The 23,964-nt window shown below is 41.2% G+C and overlaps 16 non-coding genes and 5 pseudogenes across 16 annotated transcripts; all 21 read left to right on the top strand.

The window, feature by feature from the left end:
- Positions 1 to 202: 202 nt before the first annotated feature.
- On the top strand, positions 203 to 321 carry LOC142509711 (5S ribosomal RNA). Its single transcript, XR_012807871.1, has one exon. It is a non-coding gene; the product is annotated as a 5S ribosomal RNA (ribosomal RNA).
- A 682-nt stretch (positions 322 to 1,003) lies between these two features.
- LOC142508547 (5S ribosomal RNA) lies at positions 1,004 to 1,122 on the top strand. The gene has a single exon (XR_012806755.1). It is a non-coding gene; the product is annotated as a 5S ribosomal RNA (ribosomal RNA).
- Positions 1,123 to 1,805: 683 nt separating this feature from the next.
- LOC142511026 (5S ribosomal RNA) lies at positions 1,806 to 1,923 on the top strand (annotated as a pseudogene).
- Positions 1,924 to 2,605: 682 nt separating this feature from the next.
- LOC142512795 (5S ribosomal RNA) lies at positions 2,606 to 2,724 on the top strand (annotated as a pseudogene).
- Positions 2,725 to 3,415: 691 nt separating this feature from the next.
- On the top strand, positions 3,416 to 3,534 carry LOC142507941 (5S ribosomal RNA). Its single transcript, XR_012806177.1, has one exon. It is a non-coding gene; the product is annotated as a 5S ribosomal RNA (ribosomal RNA).
- Positions 3,535 to 4,219: 685 nt separating this feature from the next.
- On the top strand, positions 4,220 to 4,338 carry LOC142512553 (5S ribosomal RNA; annotated as a pseudogene).
- Positions 4,339 to 4,829: 491 nt separating this feature from the next.
- Positions 4,830 to 4,948, top strand: LOC142514828 (5S ribosomal RNA). Its single transcript, XR_012810705.1, has one exon. It is a non-coding gene; the product is annotated as a 5S ribosomal RNA (ribosomal RNA).
- A 672-nt stretch (positions 4,949 to 5,620) lies between these two features.
- Positions 5,621 to 5,739, top strand: LOC142506639 (5S ribosomal RNA). Its single transcript, XR_012804925.1, has one exon. It is a non-coding gene; the product is annotated as a 5S ribosomal RNA (ribosomal RNA).
- A 941-nt stretch (positions 5,740 to 6,680) lies between these two features.
- LOC142508209 (5S ribosomal RNA) lies at positions 6,681 to 6,799 on the top strand. The gene has a single exon (XR_012806434.1). It is a non-coding gene; the product is annotated as a 5S ribosomal RNA (ribosomal RNA).
- An 875-nt stretch (positions 6,800 to 7,674) lies between these two features.
- On the top strand, positions 7,675 to 7,795 carry LOC142508321 (5S ribosomal RNA). Its single transcript, XR_012806541.1, has one exon. It is a non-coding gene; the product is annotated as a 5S ribosomal RNA (ribosomal RNA).
- A 679-nt stretch (positions 7,796 to 8,474) lies between these two features.
- LOC142507334 (5S ribosomal RNA) lies at positions 8,475 to 8,593 on the top strand. Its single transcript, XR_012805594.1, has one exon. It is a non-coding gene; the product is annotated as a 5S ribosomal RNA (ribosomal RNA).
- Positions 8,594 to 9,277: 684 nt separating this feature from the next.
- Positions 9,278 to 9,396, top strand: LOC142507547 (5S ribosomal RNA). Its single transcript, XR_012805802.1, has one exon. It is a non-coding gene; the product is annotated as a 5S ribosomal RNA (ribosomal RNA).
- A 683-nt stretch (positions 9,397 to 10,079) lies between these two features.
- Positions 10,080 to 10,198, top strand: LOC142506777 (5S ribosomal RNA). Its single transcript, XR_012805056.1, has one exon. It is a non-coding gene; the product is annotated as a 5S ribosomal RNA (ribosomal RNA).
- Positions 10,199 to 10,851: 653 nt separating this feature from the next.
- Positions 10,852 to 10,970, top strand: LOC142513249 (5S ribosomal RNA). The gene has a single exon (XR_012809206.1). It is a non-coding gene; the product is annotated as a 5S ribosomal RNA (ribosomal RNA).
- Positions 10,971 to 11,641: 671 nt separating this feature from the next.
- Positions 11,642 to 11,760, top strand: LOC142508471 (5S ribosomal RNA). Its single transcript, XR_012806682.1, has one exon. It is a non-coding gene; the product is annotated as a 5S ribosomal RNA (ribosomal RNA).
- A 683-nt stretch (positions 11,761 to 12,443) lies between these two features.
- On the top strand, positions 12,444 to 12,562 carry LOC142516505 (5S ribosomal RNA). The gene has a single exon (XR_012812296.1). It is a non-coding gene; the product is annotated as a 5S ribosomal RNA (ribosomal RNA).
- Positions 12,563 to 13,247: 685 nt separating this feature from the next.
- On the top strand, positions 13,248 to 13,367 carry LOC142508444 (5S ribosomal RNA). The gene has a single exon (XR_012806655.1). It is a non-coding gene; the product is annotated as a 5S ribosomal RNA (ribosomal RNA).
- A 685-nt stretch (positions 13,368 to 14,052) lies between these two features.
- LOC142512524 (5S ribosomal RNA) lies at positions 14,053 to 14,172 on the top strand (annotated as a pseudogene).
- An 8,003-nt stretch (positions 14,173 to 22,175) lies between these two features.
- On the top strand, positions 22,176 to 22,277 carry LOC142512466 (5S ribosomal RNA; annotated as a pseudogene).
- Positions 22,278 to 22,964: 687 nt separating this feature from the next.
- Positions 22,965 to 23,083, top strand: LOC142508121 (5S ribosomal RNA). The gene has a single exon (XR_012806350.1). It is a non-coding gene; the product is annotated as a 5S ribosomal RNA (ribosomal RNA).
- Positions 23,084 to 23,761: 678 nt separating this feature from the next.
- On the top strand, positions 23,762 to 23,880 carry LOC142508141 (5S ribosomal RNA). Its single transcript, XR_012806369.1, has one exon. It is a non-coding gene; the product is annotated as a 5S ribosomal RNA (ribosomal RNA).
- Positions 23,881 to 23,964: the final 84 nt, after the last annotated feature.

Below are 23,964 nucleotides of genomic sequence, written 5' to 3'. Positions count from 1 at the left end.
TTTCGACTGTTTTAGCTATAATTTACGTAAACGGTCGCGACACGAGGACTTCCCAGGGGGGTCACCCATCCTAGCTCTGCCATCGCGTCAGAACACTTAACTTCATGGTTCTGATTGGGCGAGAGCAGTGCCGCGTTTTGTCCATCGCCGCCCGCGCCACACGTACTCGACGGATATAAGAATAAACATCCCACTCAATTTCGGGTGCGATCATACCAGCACTAATGCACCGGATCCCATCAGAACTCCGAAGTTATGCGTGCTTGGGCGAGACAACTATTAGGATTGGTGACCCTCTGGGAAGTCCTCGTGTTGCATGCCTTTTCATGTTTTTCTATTTTGATTAATTGTTGACAGACGATTTTCGGCTCAAAACATCTGAATCTCGATCGAGACAAGATAAGACATATGAAATAAACGTAGCTCGAGCACTGCCGAATTTGGACAAAATTGTAGGCTAATTTGATTGTAAACGGGCAAACGAACGAGACTCATTACTCCGCAAAGTGCTGGCGAGATTTTAGCCAAATTCCTTCTCCAAGTCCCTCTAATTTGCGATTTTTCAATTTGTTAAATTTTTGTTTTCTCGAGAAATCCGCTTGGGAAGTCCGAAATTCGATTTTGGTTCAATTTTATCGTATCCCAGGCATAATAATATCTTTACATTCGCTATTTTCTTCTTCTTATTTTTTTTTCTATTTTCTGGGAACATTTAGCGATTTTTATTTTCGTGAGACGGTTCTGTGCGGAAGGGTATGACGCAGATCACTCCGGAGATGGTTAACTCATTAAAAACAATTATTTCGACTGTTTTGGCCATAATTTACGAAAACGGTCGCGACACGACGACTTCCCAGGGAGGTCACCCATCCTAGCTCTGCCATCGCGCCAGAACGCTTAACTTCATGGTTCTGATTGGGCGAGAGCAGTGCCGCGTCTTGTCCATCTCCGCCCGCGCCACACGTACTCGAGGTATATAAGAATAAACATCCCACTCAATGTCGGGTGCGATCATACCAGCACTAATTCACCGGATCCCATCAGAACTCCAAAGTTAAGCATGCTTGGGCGAGACCAGTACTAGGATGGGTGACCCCCTTGGAAGTCCTCGTGTTGCCACTCCTTTTCGTGTTTTTCTATTTTTGATTACTTGTTGACAGACGATTTTCGGATCAATTCATCTGAATCTCGATTGGGACCGGATAAGAGATGTTAAATCAACGTAGCTCGGGCACTGTCGGATTTGGACAAAATTGTAGCCTAATTTGATTGTAAACAGGCAAACGAACGAGACTCATTACTGCGCAATGAGCTGGTGAGATTATAGCCGAATTCCTTCTTTAAGACCATCTAATTTGCGATTTTCCGCTTCTGTTAAGCTTCCGTTTCCTCGAGAAATCTGCTTTGGAAGTCCGAAATTCGATTTTGGTTCCATTTTATCGTATCCCAGGGATAATAATAGCTTTACATTCGCTATTTTCTTATTCTTATTTTTTTCTATTTTCTTAGAACATTTAGCAATTTTTGTTGTCGTGAGCCGGTTCTGTGCGGAAGGGTATGACGCAGATTACTCCGGAGACGGTTAACTCATTAAAAACAATTATTTCGACTGTTTTAGCCATAATTTACGAAAACGGTCGCGACACGAGGACTTCCCAGGGAGGTCACCCATACTAACTCTGCCATCGCGCCATAACGCTTAACTCAATAGTTCTGATTGGGAGAGAGCAGTGCCGAGTGTTGTCCATCGCCGCCCGCTCCACACGTACTGGAGGGATATAAGAATAAACATCCCACTCAATGTCGGGTGCGATCATGCCAGCACTAATGCACCGGATCCCATCAGAACTCTGAAGCTAAGCGTGCTTAAGCGAACCAGTACTAGGATGGGCGACCTCCTGGGAAGTCCTCGTGTTGCACCTCTTTTCGTGTTTTTCTATTTTTTATTACTTGTGGACAGAAGATTTTTCGCTCAAATCATCTGAATCTCGATCGGGACCAGATAAGACATGTGAAATAAACTTAGCTCAGGTACTGCCGGATTTGGACAAAATTTTAGGCTAATTTGATTGTAAACGGGCAAACGAACAAGACTCTAACTCCCCAATGAGCTGGCGAGATTTTAGCCGAATTCCTTCTCTAAGACCCTCTAATTTGCGATTTTCCGCTTATGTTAAACTTCCGTTTCCTCGAGAAATCCGCTTAGGAAGTCCGAAATTCGATTCCGGTTCCATTTTATCGTATCCGAGGCATAATAATAGCTTTACATTCGCTATTTTCTTCTTTTTATTTTTTTTCTATTTTCTGGGAACATTTAGCGATTTTTGTTGTCGTGAGCCGGTTCTGTGCGGAAGGGTATGACGCAGATCACTCCGAAGATGGTTAACTCATTAAAAACAATTATTTCGACTGTTATAGCCATAATTTACGTAAACGTTCGCGACACGAGGACTTCCAGGGGAGGTCACCCATCCTGGCTCTGTCATCGCGCTAGAATGCTTAACTTCATGGTTCTGATTGAGTAAGAGCAGTGCCGCGTGTTGTCCATCGCCGCCCGCTCCACACGTACTTGAGGGATATAAGAATAAACATCCCACTCAATTCCGGGAGCGATCATACCAGCACTAATGCATCAGATCCCATCAGAACTTCGAAGTTAAGCGTGCTTTAACGAGACCAGTACTAGGTTGGGCGACCCCCTGGGAATTCCTCGGGTTGAACCGATTTTCGTGTTTTTCTATTTTGATTACTTGTTGACAGACGATTTTTGGCTCAAATCATCTGAATCTCGATCGGGACCAGATAAGACATGTGAAATCAACATAGCTCGGGCACTGCCGGATTTGGACAAAATTGTAGGCAAATTTGATTGTAAACGGGCAAACGAACGAGACTCTTACTCAGCAATGAGCTGGCGAGATTTTAGCCGAATTCCTTCTCTAACACCCTCTAATTTGCGATTTTCTGCTTTTGTTAAGTTTCCGTTTCCTCGAGAAATCCGTTTAGGAAGTCCGAAATTCGATTCCGGTTACATTTTATCGTATCCCAAGCATAATAATAGACTTACATTCGCTATTTTCTTCTTATTATTTTTTTTCTATTTTCTGGGAACATTTAGCGATTTTTGTTGTCGTGAGACGGTTCTATGCGGAAGGGTATGACGCAGATTACTCTGGAGATAGTTAACTCATTAAAAACAATTAAAAACAATTATTTCGACTGTTTTTGATATAATTTACGTAAAAGGTCACGACACGAGGACTTTTCAGGGAGGTCACCCATCCTAGCTCTGCCATCGCTCCAGAATGCTTAAATTCATGGTTCTGATTGGGCGAGAGCAGTGCCGCGTGTTGTCCATCGCCGCTCGCGCACCACGTACTCTAGGGATATAGGAATAAACATCCCACTCAATGTCGGGTACGATCATACCAGCACAAATGCACCGAATCCCATCAGAACTCCGAAGATAATCGTGCTTGGGCGAGAACAGTACTAGGATGGGTGACCCCGTGGGAAGCCCTCGTGTTGCACCCCTTTTCATATTTTTCTATTTTTGATTACCTGTTGACAGACAATTTTCGGCTCAAATCATCTGAATAACGATCGGGACCAAATAAAACATGTGAAATCAACGTAGCTCGGGCACTGCCGGATTCGGACAAAATTGTAGCCTAATTTGATTGTAAACGGGCAAACGAACGAGACTCATTATTCCGCAAATAGCTGGCGAGATTTTAGCCGAATTCCTTCTATAAGATCCTCTAATTTGCGATTTTCCGATTCTGTTAAGCTTCTGTTTTCTCGAGAAATCCGCTTAGGAAGTCCGAAATTAGATTCCGGTTCCATTTTATCGTATCCCAAGCATAATAATAGCTTTACATTCACTATTTTCTTCTTCTAATTTTTTTTTTCTATTTTATGGTAAAATTTAGCGATTTTTGTTGTCGTGAGCCGGTTCTGTGCGGAAGGGTATGACGCTGATTACTCCGGAGACGGTTAACTCATTAAAAACAATTATTTCTACTGTTTTACCAATAATTTACGTAAACGATCGCGACAGGAGGACTTCCGAGGGAGGTTACCCATACTAGCTCTGTCATCGCGCCAGAATGCTTAACTTCATGGTTCTGATTGAGTAAGAGCAGTGCCGCGTGTTGTCCATTGCCGCTCGCGCCACACGTACTCGGGGGATATAAGAATAAACATCCCACTCAATGTCGGGAGCGATCATACTAGCACTAATGCACCGGATCTCATAAGAACTCCGATGTTAAGCGTCATTGGTTGAGACCAGTACTAGGATGGGTGACCCCATATGAAGTCCTCGTGTAGCACCCCTTTTCGTGTTTTTCTATTTTTTAATATTTGTAGACAGACGATTTTCGGCTCAAATCATCCGAATCTCGATCGGGACCAGATAAGACATGTGAAATAAACGTAGCTCGGGAACTGCCGGATTTGGACGAAATTGTAGGCTAATTTGATAGTAAACGGCCAAATGAACGACACTCATTACTCCGCAATGAGATGGCGAGATTTTAGCCGAATTCCTTCTCTAAGACAATCTAATTTGCGATTTTCCGCTACTGTTAAGCTTCTGTTTCTCTTGACGCAGATTACTCCGGAGACGGTTAACTCATTAAAAACAATTATTTCGACTGTTTTAGCTATAATTTACTTAAACGGTCGCGACACGAGGACTTCCCAGAGAGGTCACCATCCTAGCTCTACATGGTTCTGATTTGGCGAGAGCGATGCCGCGTGTTGTCCATCGCCGCCCGCTCCACACGTACTCGAGGGATATAAGAATAAACATACCACTTAATGTCGGATGCGATCATACCAGCACTAATGCACCGGATCCCATCAGAACTTCGAAGTTAAGCGTGCTTGGGTGGGACCAGTACTAGGATGGGTGACCCCCTGGGAAGTCCTCGTGTTGCAGCCCCTTTTTGTGTTTTTCTATTTTTGATTACTTGTAGACATGCGATTTTCGGCTCAAATCATCTGAATTTCGATCGGGACCAGATAAGACATGTGAAATCAACGTAGATCGGGCACAGCCGGATTTGGACAAAATTGTAGCCTAATTTGATTGTAAACGGGCAAACGAACGAGTCTCATTACTCCGCAATGAGCTGTCGAGATTTTAGCCGAATTTCTTCTCTAAGACCCTCTAATTTGCGATTTTCCGCTTCTGTTAAGCTTCTGTTTCCTCGAGAGGAAGTTCTAAATTCGATTCCGGTTCCATTTTATCGTATCCCAGGCATAATAATAGCTTTACATACGCTATTTTTTTCTACTTAATTTTTTTTCTATTTACTGGGAACATTTAGCGATTTTTGTTGTCTTGAGGGTTCTGTGGGGAAGGGTATGAAGCAGATTACTCCGGAGATGGTTAACTCATTAAAAACAATTATTTCGATTGTTTTATCCATAATTTAGGTAAACGGTCGCGACACGAGGACTTTCCAGGGAGGTCACCCATCCTAGCTCTGCCATCGCGCCAGAACGCTTAACTTCATGGTTCTGATTAGGCGAGAGCAGTGCCGCGTGTTGTCCATCTCCGCCGCTCCACAGGTTCTCGAAGGATATAAAAATAAACATCCCACTCAATTTCGGGTGTGATCATACCAGTACTAATGCACCGAATCCCATCAGAACTCCGAAGTTAAGCGTGCTTGGACAAGAGCAGTACTAGGATGGGTGACCCCATTGGAAGTCCTCGTGTTGCACCCCTTTTCGTGTTTTTCTATTTTTGATTACTTGTTGACAGACGATTTTCGGCTCAAATCATCTGAATCTCGATCGGGACCAGATAAGACATGTGAAATCAACGTAGCTCGGGCACTGCCGGATTTGGACAAAATTTTAGCTTAATTTGATTGTAAACGGGCAAACGAATAAGACTCATTACTCCGCAATGAGCTGGCGAGATTTTAGCCGAATTCCTTCTTTAAGACCCACTAATTTGCGATTTTCCGCTTCTGTTAAGCTTCCGTTTCCTCGAGAAATCCCCTTAGGAAGTCCGAAATTCGATTCCGGTTCCATTTTATCGTATCCGAGGCATAATAATAGCTTTACATTCGCTATTTTCTTCTTCTTATTTTTTTTTCAATTTTCTGGGAACATTAACGATTTTTGTAAACGTGAGCCGGTTCTGTGCGGAAGGGTATGACGTAAATTCGATTACGGTTACATTTTATCGTATCTCTAAGACCCTCTAATTTGCGATTTTTCGCTTCTGTTAAGCTTCTATTTCCTCGAGTAATCCGCTTAGGAAGTCCGAAATTCGATTACGGTTACATTTTATCGTATCTCTGGAATAATAATAGGTTTACATTCGCTATTTTCTTCTTCTTATTTTTTTTCCTATTTTCTGGGAACATTTAGAGATTTTTGTTGTCGTGAGCCGGTTCTGTGTGGAAGGATATGACGCAAATTATTCCGGAGACGGTTAACTCATTAAAAACAATTATTTCGACTATTTTAGCTATAATTTATGTAAATGGTCGCGACACGAGGACTTCCCAGGGAGGTCACCCATCCTAGCTCTGCCATCGCGCCAGATTGCTTAACTTCATGGTTCTGATTGGGCGAGAGCAGTGCCGCGTGTTGTCCATCGCCGCCCGCTCCACACGTACTCGAGAGATATAAGAATAAACATCCCACTCAATGTCGGGTGCGATCATACCAGCACTAATGCACCGGATCCCATCAGAACTCCGAAGTTAAGCGTGCTTGGGTGAGACCAGTATTAGGATGAATGACCCCCTGAGAAGTCCTCGTGTTGCATGCCATTTTGTGTTTTTCTAGTTTTGAATAATTGTTGACAGACGATTTTCGGCTCAAAACATCTGAATCTCGATCGGGACAAGATAAGACATGTGAAATCAACGTAGCTCGGGAAATGCCGGATTTGACAAAATTGTAGCCTAATTTGATTGTAAACGGGCAAACGAACGAGACTCATTACTCCGCAATGAGCTGGCGAGATTTTAGCCGAATTCCTTCTCTAAGACCCTCTAATTTGCGATTTTCCGCTTCGGTTAAGCTTCCGTTTCCTCGAGAAATCCGCTTAGGAAGTCAGAGAATTTGATTCCGGTTCCATTTTATTGTATCTCAGGCATAATAATAGCTACATTCGCTATTTTCTTCTTCTTATTTTTTTTCCTATTTTCTAGGAACATTTAGCGATTTTTGTTGTCGTGAGCCGGTTCTGTGCGGAAGGGTATGACGGAGATTACTCCGGAGACGGTTAACTCATTAAAAACAATTATTTCGACTGTTTTAGCCATAATTTACGTAAACGGTCACGACACGAGGACTTCTCAGGGAGGTCACGAATCCTAGCACTGCCATCGTGCCAGAACGCTTAACTTCATGGTTATGATTGGGCGAGAGCAGTGCCGCGAGTTGTCCATCGCCGCCCGCTCCACATGTACTCGAGGGATATAAGAATGAACATCCCACTCAATGTCGGTTGCGATCAAACCAACACTAATGCACCGGATCCCATCAGACATCTTAAGTTAAGCGTGGTTGGGCGAGAGCAGTACTAGAACGCTTAACTTCATGGTTCTGATTTGGCGAGAGCATGTGCCGTGTGTTGTCCATCGCCGCCCGCTCCACACGTACTCGAGGGATATAAGAATAAACATCCCACTTAATGTCGGGTGCGATCATACCAGCACTAATGCACCGGATTCCATCAGAACTTTGAAGTTAAGCGTGCTTGGGCGAGAGCAGTACTAGGATGGGTGAGACCCCTTGGGAAGTACTCGTGTTGCGCCCCTTTTCGTGTTTTTCTATTTTTGATTACTTGTTGACAGACGATTTTCGGCTCATATCATCTGAATCTCGAATTTGACCAGATAAGACATGTAAAATCAATGTAGCTCGGCACTACCGGATTTGGACAAAATTGTAGCCTAATTTGATTGTAAACGGGCAAACGAACGAGAATTATTTTTCCGCAATGAGCTGACAAGATTTTAGCCGAATTTCTTCTCTAAGACCCTCTAATTTGTGGTTTTCCGCTTCTGTTAAACTTCTGTTTCCTCGAGAAATCCACTTAGGAAGTCCGAAATTCGATTCCGGTTCCATTTTATAGTATTCAAGGCATAATATTAGCTTTACATTCGCTCTTTTCTTCTTCTTATTTTTTTCTATTTTCTGGGAACATTTAGCGATTTTTGTTGTCGTGAGCCGGTTCTGTGCGGAATGGTATGACGCAGATTACTCAGAGACGGTTAACTCATTAAAATATATTATTTCGACTGTTTTATCCATAATTTACGTAAACGGTCGTGACACGAGGACTTCCCAGGGAGGTCACCCATCCTAGCTCTGTCACCGCGCAAGAACGCTTAACTTCATGGTTCTGATTGGGCGAGAGCAGTGCCGCGTGTTGTCCATCGCCGCCGACTCCACACGTACTCGAGGGATATAAGAATAAAATCCCACTCAATGTTGGGTGCGATCATACCCGCACTAATGCACCAGATCCCATCAGAACTCCGAAGTTAAGCGTTCTTAGTCGAGAGCAGTACTAGGATGGGTGACCCCTTGGGAAGTCCTCGTGTTGCATCCCTTTCCGTGTTTTTCTATTTTTTATTACTTGTTGACAGAAAATTTTCGGCTCAAATCATTTGAATCTCGATCGGGATAAGATAAGACATGTGAAATAAACGTAGCTCGGGCAATGCCGGATTTGGACAAAATTGTAGTCTAATTTGATTGTAAACGGGCAAACGAACGAGACTTATTACTCCGCAATGAGCTAAAGAGATTTTAGCCGAATTTCTTCTCTAAGACCCTCTAATTTGCGATTTTCCGCTTCTGTTAAGCTTTCGTTTCCTCGAGAAATCCGCTTAGGAATTTTGAAATTTGATTCCGGTTCCATTTTATCGTATCCCAGGCATAATATTAGCTTTACATTCGCTATTTTCTCCTTCTTATTTTTTTTTCTATTTTCTTGGAACATTTAGCGATTTTTGTTGTCATGAGTCGGTTCTGTGCGGAAGCGTATGACGCAGATTACTCCAGAGTTGGTTAACTCATTAAAAGCAATTATTTCGACTGTTTTAGCCATAATTTACGTTAATGGTCGTGACACGAGGACTTCCCAGGGAGGACACCCATCCTAGCTCTGCCATCGTGCCAGAACGCTTAACTTCATGGTTCTGATTGGGCGAGAACAGTGCCGCGTGTTGTCCATCTCCGCCCGCTTCACACGTACTCGAGAGATATAAGAATAAACATCCCAATCAATGTCGGGTGTGATCATACCAGCACTAATGCACCGGATCCAATCAGAACTCAGAAGTTAAGCGTGCTTGGTCGAGAGCAGTACTAGGAAGGGTGACCCCCTGGGAAGTCCTCGTGTTGCGCCCCTTTTCGTGTTTTTCTATTTTTGATTACTTGTTGACAGACGATTTTCGGCTCAAATCATCTGAATCTCGATCTGGACTAGATAAGACATGTGAAATCAACGTAGCTCAGGCACTGCCGGATTTGGACAAAATTGTACCCTAATTTGATTGTAAACGGGCAAACGAACGAAACTCATTATTCCGCAATGAGCTCATTAGATTTTAGCCGAATTTTTTCTCTAAGACCCTCTAATTTGCGATTTTCCTCTTCTGTTAAGCTTCCGTTTCCTCGAGAAATCCGCTTAGGAAGTCCGAAATTCGATTCAGGTTCCATTTTATCATATTCCAAGCATAATAATAGCTTTTCATTCGCTATTTTCTTCTTCTTATTTTTTTTCTATTTTCTGGGAACATTTAACGATTTTTGTTGTCGTGAGCCGGTTCTGTGCGGAAGGGTATGACGGAGATTACTCCGGAGACGGTTAACTCATTAAAATATATTATTTCGACTGTTTTATCCATAATTTACGTAAATAGTCGCGATACGAGGACTTCCCAGGGAGGTCACCCATCCTAACTCTGCCATCGCGCAAGAACGCTTAACTTCATGGTTCTGATTGGTCGAGAGCAGTGCCGCGTGTTGTCCATCGCCGCCCGCTCCACAGGTACTCGATGAATTTAAGAATAAACATCCCACTCAATGTCGGGTACGATAATACCAGCACTAATGCACCGGATCCCATCAGAACTCCGAAGTTAAGCGTGCTTGGGCGAGAGAAGTACTAGGACGGGTGATCCCCTGGGATGTCCTCGTGTTGCACCCCTTTTCTTGTTTTTATATTTTTGATTACTTGTTGATAAACGATTTTCGGCTCAAATCATCTGAATCTCGATCAAGACCAGATAAGACATGTGAAATCAATGTAGCTCGGACACTGCGGGATTTGGACAAAATTGTAGCTTAATTTTATTGTAAACGGGCAAACGAACGAGACTTATTCATCCGCAATGGGCTGGCGAGATTTCAGCCGAATTCCTATTCTAAGACCCTCAAATTTGCTATTTTTCGCTTTTGTTAAGTTTCCGTTTCCTCGAGAAATCCGCTTAGGAAGTCCCAAATTCGATTGCGGTTCCATTTTATCGTATCTTAAACATAATAATAGCTTTACATTTACTATTTTCTTATTACTATTTTTTTTTCTATTTTCTGGAAACATTTAGCGATTTTTGTTGTCGTGAGCCAGTTCTGTGCGAAAGGGTATGACGCAGATTACTCCGGAGACGGTTAACTCATAACTTACGTAAACGATCGCGACACGAGGACTTCCCAGGGAGGTAACCCATCCTAACTCTGCCATCGCGCCAGAACGATTTACTTCATGGTTCTGATTGGTCGAGGGCAGTGCCACGTGTTGTCCATCGCCGCCCGCTCCACACGTACTCAATGGATATAAGAATAAACATCCCACTCAATGTCGGGTGCGATCATACCAGCACTAATGCACCGGATCCCATCAGAATTCCGAAGTTAAGCGTGCTAGGGCGAGAGCAGTACTAGGATGGGTGATCCCCTGGGAAGTCCTCGTGTTGCACCCCTTTTCGTGTTTTTCTATTTTTGATTACTTGTTGACTAATGATTTTCGGCTCAAATCATCTGAATCTCGATCGGGACTAGATAAGAAATGTGAAATCAACGTAGCTCGGGCACTGCCGGATTTGAACAAAATTGTAACCTAATTTGATTGTAAACAGGCAAACGAACGAAACTCATTACTCCGCAATAAGCTGACGAGATTTTAGCTGAATTCCTTCTCTAATTTGCGATTTTCCGCTTCTGTTAAGCTTCCGTTTGCTCGAGAAATCCGCTTACGAAGTCCGAAATTCGATTTCGGTTCCATTTTATCGTATCCCTGGGATAATAATAGCTTTACATTCGCTATTTTCTTATTATTATTTTTTTCTATTTTCTGGAAACATTTAGCGATTTTTGTTGTCGTGAGCCTGTTCTGTGCGAAAGGGTATGACGCAGATTATTCCGAAGACGGTTAACTCATTAAAAACAATTATTTCGACTGTTTAGCCATAATTTACGTAAACGGTCGGGACACAAGGACTGTCCAGTGAGGTCACCCATCCTAGCTCTGCCATCGCGCCAGAACGCTTAATTTCATGGTTCTGATTGGGCGAGAGCAGTGCCACGTGTTGTCCATCGCCGCCCACTCCACACGTACTCGAGGGATATAAGAATAAACATCCCACTTAATGTCGGGTGCGATCATACCTGCACTAATTCACCGTATCCAATCAGAACTCCGAAGTTAAGCGTTTTTGGGCGAGAGCAGTACTAGGATGGGTGACCCCCTGGGAAGTCCTCGTGTTGCACCCCTTTTCGTGTTTTTCTATTTTTGATTACTTGTTGATAAACGATTTTCGGCTCAAATCATCTGAATCTCGATCAGGACTAGATAAGACATGTGAAATCAACGTAGCTCGGGGCACAGCCGGATTTGGAAAAAATTGTAGCCTAATTTGATTGTAAACGGGCAAACAAACGTGACTCATTCTCCTGCAATGTGCTAGCGAGATTTTAGCCGAATTCCTTCCCTAAGACGCTCTAATTTGGGATTTTCCGCTTCTGTTAAGCTTCCGTTTCCTCGAGAAATCCGTTAAGGAAGTCCGAAATTCGATTCCGGTTCCATTTTATCGTATCACAGGCATAATAATAGCTTTACATTCGATATTTTCTTCTTATTATTTTTTTTCTATTTTCTAGAAACATTTAGCGATTTTTGTTGTCGTGAGCCGGTTCTGTGCGGAAGGGTATGACGCAGATTACTCCGGAGACGGTTAACTCATTAAAAACAAATATTTCGACTGTTTTATCCATAATTTAAGTAAACGGTCGCGACACGAGGACTTCCCAGGGAGGTCACCCATCCTAGCTCAGCCATCGCTCCAGAACGCTTAACTTCATGGTTCTGATTGGGCGAGAGTAGTGCCGCGTGTTGTCCATCGCCGCCCGCTACACACTTACTCGAGGGATATAAGAATAAACATCCACTCAATTTCGGGTGCGATCATACATGCACTAATGCACTGGATCCCATCAGAACTCCGAAGTTAAGCTTGCTTGGGCGAGAGCAGTACTAGGATGGGTGACCCCCTGGGAAGTCCTCGTGTTGCGCCCCTTTTCGTGTTTTTTTTATTTTTGATTACTTGTTGACAGACGATTTTTGGCTCAAATCATCTGAATCTCGATCGAGACCAGATAAGACATGCGAAATCAACGTAGCTCGGGCACTGCCGGATTTAGACAAAATTGTAGCCTAATTTGATTGTAAACAGGCAAACGAACGAGACTCATTACTCCGCAATGAGCTAACGAGATTTTAGCCGAATTCCTTCTCTAAAACCCTCTAATTTGCGACTTTTCGCTTCTGTTAAGCTTCCGTTTCCTCGAGAAATCCGCTTAGGTAGTTTGAAATTCTATTCCGGTTCCATTTTATCGTAAGCCAGGCATAATAATAGCTTTACATTCGCTATTTTCTTATTCTTATTTTTTTTTCTATTTTCTGGAAACATTTAGCGATTTTTGTTGTCGTGAGCCAGTTCTGTGCGAAAGGGTATGACGCAGATTACTCCGGAGACCGTTAACTCATTAAAAACAATTATTTCGACAGTTTTAGCCATAATTTACGTAAACCGTCGCGACACGAGGACTTCCCGGGGAGGTCACCCATCCTAGCTCTGCCATCGAGCCAGAACGCTGAACTTCATGGTTCTGATTGGGAGAGAGTAGTGCCACATGTTGTCCATTGCCGCCCGCTCCACACGTACTCGATGGATATAAGAATAAACATCCCACTCAATGTCGAGTGCGATCATACCAGCACTAATGCACCGGATCCCATCAGAACTTTGAAGTTAAGCGTGCTTGGGCGAGAGCAGTACTAGGATGGGTGACCCCTTGGAAAGTCCTCAGTGTTGCACCCTTTTTTTGTGTTTTTCGATTTTTGATTACTTGTTGACAGATAATTTTTGGCTCAAATCATCTGAATCTTGATCGGGACCAGATAAGACATGTGAAATCAACGTAGCTCGGGCACTTCCGGATTTGAACAAAATTTTAGCTTAATTTGATTGTAAACGGGCAAACGAACGAGACTCATTACTCCGCAATGAGCTGGCGAGATTTTAGCCGAATTCCTTCTTTAAGACCCACTAATTTGCGATTTTCCGCTTCTGTTAAGCTTCCGTTTCCTCGAGAAATCCCCTTAGGAAGTCCGAAATTCGATTTCGGACTTATTTTATCGTATCCAAGGCATAATAATAGCTTTACATTCGCTATTTCCTTATTCTTATTTTTTTTTCTATTTTCTGGAAACATTTAGCGATTTTTGTTGTCCTGAGCCAGTTCTGTGCGAAATGGTATGACGCAGATTACTCCGGAGACGGTTAACTCGTTAAAAACAATTATTTCGACTGTTTTAGCCATAATTTACGTAAACCGTCGCGACACGAGGAATTCTCGGGGAGGTCACCCATCCTAGCTCTGCCATCGCGCCAGAACTCTTAACTTCATGGTTCTTATTGGGCGAGAGCAGTGCCGCGTGTTGTCCATCGCCGCTCGCTCCACACGTACTCGAGGGATATAAGAATAAACATCCCACTCAATGTCGTGTGCGATCATACCAGCACTAATGCACCGGATCCTATCAGAAGTCCGAAGTTAAGCGTGCTTGGGCGAGAGCAGTACTAGGATGGGTGACCGCCGGGAAGTTGTCACGCCCCGTGTTCGAAGCGCATGTGACATCCGGCATTGTTTTAACATTAGTTTAAAACAATTAAGCCTCGTATCGAAATGACTAAAACCAGTCTTTTTCATAAATAAAACATTGTCTTTACATTGACAATAGAATAAAAATAATCAAAGTTGCAAATGCGAAAACTGAACAAAAGGAAAATAAAGTCTTGATTTCTTGTATCTTGCTCATCGGCTACCATCCCCAGAAGGCTTCTTGTTCCTCCTCATTCAGTTACTCTTCATTTTATCTGAAATTTGTAAGGGGTGAGTGTTTTGGGAAACACTCAGCAAGTGGGGGTCGATCGATTTCCAATGATACATATAGAACTTAATCTTTAAAACATTTCTTTAACAAACTTTCAAATCTTATCACTTTTAACTCATCATAACAGAAACGAAATAAATATGAGACAGAGGTTATCTGAAGATTCAGAGCAGTTCAGAAACAGATCAGAACAATTCTGAACAGAACATATCGGAACAGACAGAACACTGTTACTCATCTCATTTCCATGGTCAAATTGTCCCCAATATGTTAGTCCTCTAAGGGTTGAGGCCAGAACACGGTTTTATACCCACCGATAGGAGCCAGACAAAACATGGTTTTATACCCACCAATGGGGGCCAGACAGAATTACAATTTTCGTCCCATTTCAAATCGAGTTGTAATAGTGCAACACAGAATTCAAAGTTTACCAGACAGAACGTATCAGAGTTTTCAGATATCAGAGTTTCAGACGGATTCAGCGGAACCAAAGAATTTCGAAGCATAGAAGAAAACTCATAATCGATCGAAATTTTAAAAGACGGTCATCATGCTGTTTTCGAAAAAAGAGGACACATTCATGCATGTCATAACTTATATATTAGAGATTTAAAAATACAAACGAATATACATATCAAAAACCCACTTACAGTACTCTCGAAGTTACGGTTCGAAATGTGCAGAACTTTGGCGAACGAAACTTGTTGAATTTCGGCCAAGTGATGACCGAACCAGGAGATGATCTTCACAACGATGTGGATAGCAAATCACAGCATTGAAAAGCCGGAACAACTCCTCCTTCTTTCTTCTTGCAAGCGACAGCCGAGAGGTGGTTTTGGAGGGAAAGGAGCCAATTTTTCTTGCTGATTTTTGGGTGTGATTTCTTTAGCATGTTGAGGTGGTATTTATAGGTGAAGTATGATCTTTTCCCCTCCCCATGGCCGAAATATTGGAGCCCAAGCAAGCCATCAATGTGGTCAAGGGTAACTCAAGCATCAAATGTCACCTTGGTTTACTAAAGAGTCCATTCTTGCACAATAAATTGGTCCAAGCCTCTTAGCTCTTTCCTTAGCTCCCTTTCTTGGTTAACTCAATAGTCATCACTTGTATAATAAGTTTTTCCAAACCTTTAGTTCTTTTAGCTCCTTCTTTGGTTAACTCAATGGTCATAAATATGTCCAATCCTTTAGCTCTTCTCCTTGATTTACTCAAGGGTAATTTATTGCACATTAAAATTTTCCAATGCTTTAGCTCTCCTCCTAGCTCTATTTTTTTTTATTCTTTTAGGACAAGAAAGAATGAGCTTCATTGAGCTAAAAGATTGTGCTCATGAGCATGGGGTTTCTTTTCCAAGAATCTTGGAGCTTCCTTGAGCTGAGGGTTTTAGCTTGTGAGGTAAGGGTTTCCTCTTCCGAGTGACGTACCCTCAATTCTCAAGGTTTTGCATTGCCTCAGCTTCTTTTTGAGCTACTTTTCGAGCTTTTTGAGGTGCTTTGCTTTGAAAAATCCGGGTTCTCACATCCCACCCTCCTTATTGGAAGTTTCGTCCTCGAAACTTGAGTTAGATAAATCTTTAAAAAGTGAGGGTGCCGAGTGCGCATACGTTCTTCAAATTCCCAAGTTGCTTCTCGTTCCATATGATTCGACCATTGTATCTTGATATATGGAATTGTTCGGCATCTCAGCACTTGGTATTTGATGTTACTCGAATAAGGACTTCTTCATATTTCATTTCCTCGTTCACATTTCCTTTGATTAGTAGCGGTTCAATTTCAAGAATGCTACTTGGATATGAGACATACTTCCTTAGCTGTGAGACATGGAAGACGTTGTAAATCCTTGACATGCCTGGTGGTAAAGCCCGCTGATAAGCTAGGTTTCCCATTTTTCTCAGTATTTCGAAGGGTCCGACATATCTTGGAGTTATCTTTCTAGAATTGCTGAATCGAACCACTCCTTTCATAGGGGAAACTTTAACATAAGCTTTCACACCATTTTCAAACTCCAACGGTCTTAACTTTAAATCAGCCCAGCTCTTTTGTCGATCATGAGCTGCCTTGCGTTTTTCCTTGATAATAGCTACTTTATCAACAATTCAAGTACCATGATAGCTTTCTCTCTGATTTCAATACTTCCATGATAATTATTGTTATCGGCAAATTCAATTAAAGGGGGGTGTTTATTGGAGTCCGAGGTCCATGGCACACGCCCTAAAATATCTTCAATAGTTCGATCCACCGTCTTTGTCTCATGTTTAATTCCTTTTGTGTGAATAGTATTTGAGGCTTTGATGATTGATAAATTTCACACGTTTGACACTAAAGAAATTGATTCTCTAGATCTTTGGCTCAAATATAATTGTGGCTAATTCACTATCATGTGTTGGATAATTTTGCTCACATGGTTTTAATTTCATCGATGCATAGGCAATTACTTGCCCTCTTGAATGAGAACACATCACAATCCTCTTTTGATGCATCATTGTAAATTGTGAAATTCTTGCCTTCTTCAGGAAGTACTAATACTAGCGTAGAAACGAGTTTCTTTTTCAAGATCTAAAAACTCTTCTCACATTCTTCACTCTAATTGAATTTAGAGTTCTTCTGAGTGAGCTTGGTGAGCGGAAGAAAATCCTTCAACACATTTTCTTAATAGCCAAATAATCCCGAAAACTTCAAATTTCTATTCCAGTATTCGATCAAGGCCAGTCTATGATTACCTCCACCTTATTGGTGATCCACTGATATGCCCATTTCAGATATTATATGACCGAAGAATGTGACATTTTTTAATCAAAATTCACATTTCTTAAATTTAGTATTTAGTTATTTTTCTCTGAGCATCGGTGGAGCAAGACGAAGATCTTCCTTGCGGTCTTTCTCACTTGTTGAATATACAAGAATGTCTTCAATAAATGCTACCACAAACTTGCCGAGGAATTTTCTTGAACACTCTGTTCATGAGTTCTATGAATGTTGCTGGAGCATTGGTCATGCCAAAAGGTATTATCATGAACTCATAGTGTCCATACCCTTTTCTTTTTAAGGCTGTTTTAGGAATATTCTCTGCCTTGGCCTTCAATTGTGATAGTCTGACCTTAGATAGAGCTTCGAAAAGATCTTAGCTCCTTTTAACTGATAGAAAAGGTCATCTATTCTTGAAAGATGACATTTGTTCTTGATCTCATATAGTACTTTGTCGAATGACACACTATCTTGTACTTTCACCATTCTTCTGTACCAATAAGATTGAATCTCCCCAAGAAGAGGCACTTGGTCTGATTTGTTTTTGTCTAACAAATCTTGGAATCGAACTTTTATCTCCTTGAGTTCAACTGAAGCCATTTGCTAGGGTTCTTTAGATATTGGTGCAGCACGAGCTATAAAGTTACTTTCGAATTCTTTCACGATCTGAGATAATTCGAAGTAACGCTTTCAGAACTCTCGTACCACGGGAATATTTTTATATCTTGAGCTCAATTCCTTCTTTTTCTTCTCTCATTATCGCTAGTTAGACTTCTTAGCCATACTCCATGACTTTCTAAGTTTGAGAAGCAGAAAGGAAGTATTTTTGTTCCTTATCCTTGCCATAAAATACGATTTATTCTTGGATTGGAGTTTGGCATTCTTACCTCGACCATCTAACACTGCATGATTCTTGTCCAACCAACCAATTCTCAGAATGACGTTGAAATTTACCATAGTACATTAAATAAAATCGGCACTGAATATATGCGTATCCATACTTATTGTGTTCTAAATTATCACGATTACTATCTCCAAACATAAAATCAATATAGAATCTTAGAACATAACTCCTTATCAGCCTATTGACTTAAGTCTCAATAACCTAGTTAAAATTTCTTTCAACATTGTACGGAAGAAATTAATTCCTCAAACAATTCTTCTTTTACTAAATCTGTCTTTAATCAAAACTATGAGCCTAACATGCTTTAATACAAACAAGCTTCGTTGGATGTCTTTCTCCACAAATCTTTCCCCTATTTTTCTTTTTACTATAAGAAGAGTAAGAACCTATTATGCATGCTACACTTCCCTTGATGTCCACCAATATCTCATAACTCTCTTTATTTACCTAAGGTAATGACCTTAATTTCTTAACTTAAGTTATTGTTTCTTAACTTTATTAAATATTCCAAAATCTTACATATTTAAATTTATCGCTTAATAGCCCAAATTTAAATGTCCATACCGTTAATTATTGACATAAAAATCAACTTTTACATCTGAATATCAAAACTTATATAATTCTTATCTCATATTTTCATAAATAATTTATTATCCGCGAATCAAACATTTCATCTTAAGTCGGAAGAATTCCCAAATGTAAGTCAACTTATATCAGAGTATTTGTATTCCCAAAAATATAAGTCAAATTATCTTTGATAGGTATGTTCCCAAAATATATTTCAACTTATCTATGTACATTCTCAAAGAAATGTTACACTTTTTTCTTTCATATCATTTAACCATAATACCAGTCTAGCCTACTTTATCATCTCTCAACATTACTGTTCTTTTTCCACTACATCCATAGGTGCTTCTTCTTCTTCTTCCACATTTTCCACGACAAGGTGCGCAGTCTATCCATTGCACCATGAAGCTTGGCGATGTAACGTTCTTGCTAGCGAGAAAGGTCTTCATGTTGATGACGAGAACGGTTAGCAAGGTTTTTCTAAGTTTCAATCCTTACTATCAACTTTCGATTAAGGGAAACTAGTCGTACCACGTGTAGTGTTAGGGCGAGCTGGCTCTTTGCTCGATCAAGGTGATGGTTGAGATTATGTATATCAGTTTGAAGCAGATTCTTAATCTTTGTGAGTTCTTGTTTATCTTGTTTTCCTCAAGTAATGTTGACGCATGCGAAGTGCGGCTTGAGCACGAGTACAAGACCATAAATTGAGGTAAAATTTCATAATGGTATCAAAGTAAAGGATAGAAAGGTTAAAAATTTTGATTGAAACAAAGATTTCGTGGAACTTTCTATACTAGAAATTTCAGAATGATTGAAGGAAATAGATTTCGAATTTCTCAAAGAATTTTGGAAAGATTGAGAGTTTGTTTCAGAATGTACTAGGCTTTTGCCAAAATTTGACTTCTTCAAATTTTGTCTGTCAAAATCCCAGCAGGATTATGAACCTGGCGGCTCTGATACCACTTAAATGTCACGCAAAGTGTCTGAAGCGCCTGTGACATCCGGCATTGTTTTAACAATTACTTTAAAACAATTAAGCCTCGTATCGAAATGCCAAAAACCAGTCTTTTTCATAAATAAAACATTGTCTTTACATTGACAATAGAATAAAATACATCAGAGTTGCAAATGCGGAAACTGAACAAAAGTAAAATAAAGTCTTGATTTCTTGTATCTTGCTCATCGGCTACCATCCCCATAAGGCTTTTTGTTCTTCCTCATTCAGTTAGTCTTCATTTTAATCTGAAATTTGTAAGGGGTGAGTGTTTTGGAAAACACTCAATAAGTGGGGGTCGATCGATTTCCAATGATACATATAGAACTTAATCTTTAAAACATTTCTTTAACAAACTTTCAAATCTTATCATTTTTAACTCATCATAACAGAAACAAAATAAATATGAGACAGAGGTTATCAGAAGATTCAGAGCAGTTCAGAAACAGATCAGAACAATTAAGAACAGAACAGATCGGAACAGACAGAACACTGTTACTCATCTCATTTCCAAGGTCAAATTGTCCCCAATATGTTAGTCCTCTAAGAGGTGAGGCCAGAACACGGTTTTATACCCACCGATGGAGGCCAGACAGAACATGGTTTTATACCCACCAATGGGGGCCAGACAGAACATGGTTTTATACCCACCAATGGGGGCCAGACAGAATTACAATTCTCGTCCCATTTCAAATCGAGTTGTAACAGTGCAACACAGAATTCAAAGTTTACAAGACAGAACGTATCAGACTTTTCAGATATCAGAGTTTCAGACGGATTCAGCGGAACCAAAGAATTTCGTAGCATAGAAGAAAACACATAATCGATCGAAATTTTAAAAGACGGTCATCATGCTATTTTCGAAAAAAGAGGACACACATTCATACATGTCATAACTTATATATTCAAGATTTAAAAATACAAACGAATATACATATCAAAAACCCACTTACAATACTCTCGAAGTTACGGTTCGAAATGTGCAGAACTTTGGCGAACGAAACTTGTTGAATTTCGGTCAAGTAATGACCGAAACAGGAGATGATCTTCACAACGATGTGGATAGAAAATCACAGAATTGAAAAGCCGGAACAACTCCTCCTTCTTTCTTCTTGCAAGCGACAGCCGAGAGGTGGTTTTGGAGGGAAATGAGCCGAATTTTCTTGCTGATTTTTGGGTGTGATTTCATTAGCATGTTGAGGTGGTATTTATAGGTGAAGGATGGACTTTTCCCCTCCCCATGGCCGAAATATTGGAGCCCAAGCAAGCCATCAATGTGGTCAAGGTTAACTCAAGCATCAAAGGTCACCTTGGTTTAGTAAAGAGTCCATTCTTGCACAATAAATTGGTCCAAGCCTCTTAGCTCTTTCCTTAGCTCCCTTTCTTGGTTAACTCAATAGTCATCACTTGTATAATAAGTTTTTCCAAACCTTTAGTTCTTTTAGCTCCTTCTGTGGTTAACTCAATGGTCATAAATATGTCCAATCCTTTAGCTCTTCTCCTTGATTTACTCAAGGGTAATTTATTGCACATTAAAATTTTCCAATGCTTTAGCTCTCCACCTAGCTCTATTTTTTTATTCTTTTAGGACAAGAAAGAATGAGCTTCATTGAGGTAAAAGATTGAGCTCATGAGCATGGGGTTTCTTTTCCAAGAATTTTGGAGCTTCCTTGAGCTGAGGGTTTTAGCTTGTGAGGTAAGGGTTTCCTTTTCCGAGTGACGTACCCTCAATTCTCAAGAGTTTACGTTGCCTCGTCTTCTTTTTGAGCTACTTTCCGAGCTTTTAAGGTTCTTTGCTTTGAAAAATCCGGGTTCTCACAGAAGTCCTCGTGTTGCACCCCTTTTCGTGTTTTTCTATTTTTGATTACTTGTTGACAGACGATTTTCGGTTCAAATCATCTGAACCTCGATCGGGACCAGATAAGACATGTGAAATCAACTTAGCTCATGCACTGCCGGATTTGGACAAAATTGTAGCCTAATTTGATTGTAAATGGGCAAACGAACGAGACTCATTACTCCGCAATGAGCTGGCGAGATTTTAGCCGAATTCCTTTTCTAAGACCCTCTAATTTGCGATTTTTCGCTTTTGTTAAGCTTTCGTTTACGCGAGAAATCCGCTTAGGAAGTTCAAATTTTATTCCGGTTCCATTTTATCGTATCCCAGACATAATAATAGCTTTACATTCGCTATTTTCTTATTCTTATTTTTTTTCTATTTTCTGGAAACATTTAGCGATTTTTGTTGTCGTGAGCCGGTTCTGTGCGGAAGGGTATGATGCAGATTACTCCGGAGACGGTTAACTCATTAAAAACAATTATTTTGACTGTTTTATCCATAATTTACATAAACGGTCGCGACACGAGGACTTCTCGGGGTGGTCACCCATCCTAGCTCTGCCATCGCGCCAGAAAGCTTAACTTCATGGTTCTGATTGGGCGAGAGGTGTGCCGCGTGTTGTCCATTGCCGCCCGCTCCACACGTACTCGAGGCATATAAGAATAAACATTTCACCCAATTTCGGGTGCGATCATACCAGCACTAATGCACCGGATCCCATCATAACTCCGAAGTTAAGCGTGCTTGGGCGAGACCAGTACTGGGAAGTCCTTGTGTTGCACCCATTTTCGTGTTTTTCTATTTTTGATTGATTACTTGTTGATAGACGATTTTCGGCTCAAATCATCTGAATCTCGATCGTGACCAAATAAGACATGTGAAATCAACGTAACTCGGGCACTGCCGGATTTGGACAAAATTGTGGCCTAATTTGATTGTAAACGGGCAAACGAACGAGACTCATTATTCCGCAATGAGCTGACGAGATTTTAGCCGAATTCCTTCTCTAAGACCCTCTAATTTGCGATTTTCCGCTTCTGTTAAGCTTCCGTTTCTCGAGAAATCCTCTTAGTAAGTTCAAAATTCGATTACGGTTCCATTTTATCGTATCCCAGGAATAATAATAGCTTTACATTTGCTATTTTCTTCTTCTTATTTTTTTTTCTATTTTCTGGCAACATTTAGCGATTTTTGTTGTCGTGAGCCGGTTCTGCGCTGAAGGGTATGACACAAATTACTCCGGAGACGGTTAACTAATTAAAAACAATTATTTTGACTGTTTTAGCCATAATTTACGTAAACGGTCGCGACACGAGGACTTCCCGGGGAGGTCACCCATCCTAGCTCTGCGATCGCGCCAGAAGGCTTAACTTAATGGTTCTGATTGGGCTAGAGCAGTGCCGCGTTTTGTCCATCGCCGCCCGCTCCACACGTACTCGAGGGATATAAGAATAAACATCCCACTCAATGTCGGGTGCGATCATACCAGCAATAATGTACCGTATCCCATCAGAACTCCGAAGTTAAGCGTGCTTGGGCGAGAGCAGTACTAGGATGGGTGAACCCCTAGGAAGTCCTCGTGTTGCACCCCTTTTCGTGTTTTTCTATTTTTGATTACTTGTTGACATACGATTTTCGGTTCAAATCATCTGAATCTCGATCGGGACCAGATAAAACATGTGAAATCAACGTAGTTCGGGCAATGCCGGATTTAGACAAAATTTTAGCCTAATTTGATTGTAAACGGGCCAAACGAATGAGACTCATTACTCCGCAATGAGCTGGCGAGATTTTAGCAGAATTTCTTCTCTAAGACCCTCTAATTTGCGATTTTCCGCTTCTGTTAAGCTCCGTTTCCTCGAGAAATCCGTTTAGGAAGTCTGAAATTTGATTCCGGTTCCATTTTATCGTATCCCAAGCATAACAATAGCTTTACATTCGCTATTTTCTTCTTCTTTTTTTTCTATTTTCTGGGAACATTTAACGATTTTTATTTTCGTGAGCCGATCTGTGCGGAAGAGTATGACGCAAATTACTACGGAGATGGTTACCTCATTAAAAAAAATATTTCGACTTTTTTAGGTATAATTTAAGTAAACGGTCGCGACACGAGGACTTCCCAGTGAGGTCACCCATCCTAGCTCTGCCATCGCGCCAGAACGTTTAACATCATGGTTCTGATTTGGTGAGAGCAGTGCCGCGGGTTGTCCATCGCCGCCCGCGCCACACTTACTCGAGGGATATAAGAATAAACATCCCACTCAATGTCGGGTGTGATCATACCAACACTAATGCACCGGATACCATCTGAACTCCGAAGTTAAGCGTGCTTGGACGAGACCAGTACTAGGATGGGTGACCCCTTAGGAAGTCCGCGTGTTGCACCCCTTTTCGTGTTTTTCTATTTTTGATTACTTGTTGACAGACGATTTTCGGCTCAAATCATCTGAATACCGATCGGGACAAGATAAG

Source organism: Primulina tabacum, chromosome 10 (genome assembly GCF_025594145.1).
Source record: "Primulina tabacum isolate GXHZ01 chromosome 10, ASM2559414v2, whole genome shotgun sequence".
NCBI lineage: Eukaryota > Viridiplantae > Streptophyta > Magnoliopsida > Lamiales > Gesneriaceae > Primulina > Primulina tabacum.
This window is presented reverse-complemented; position numbering and strand designations above follow the sequence as displayed.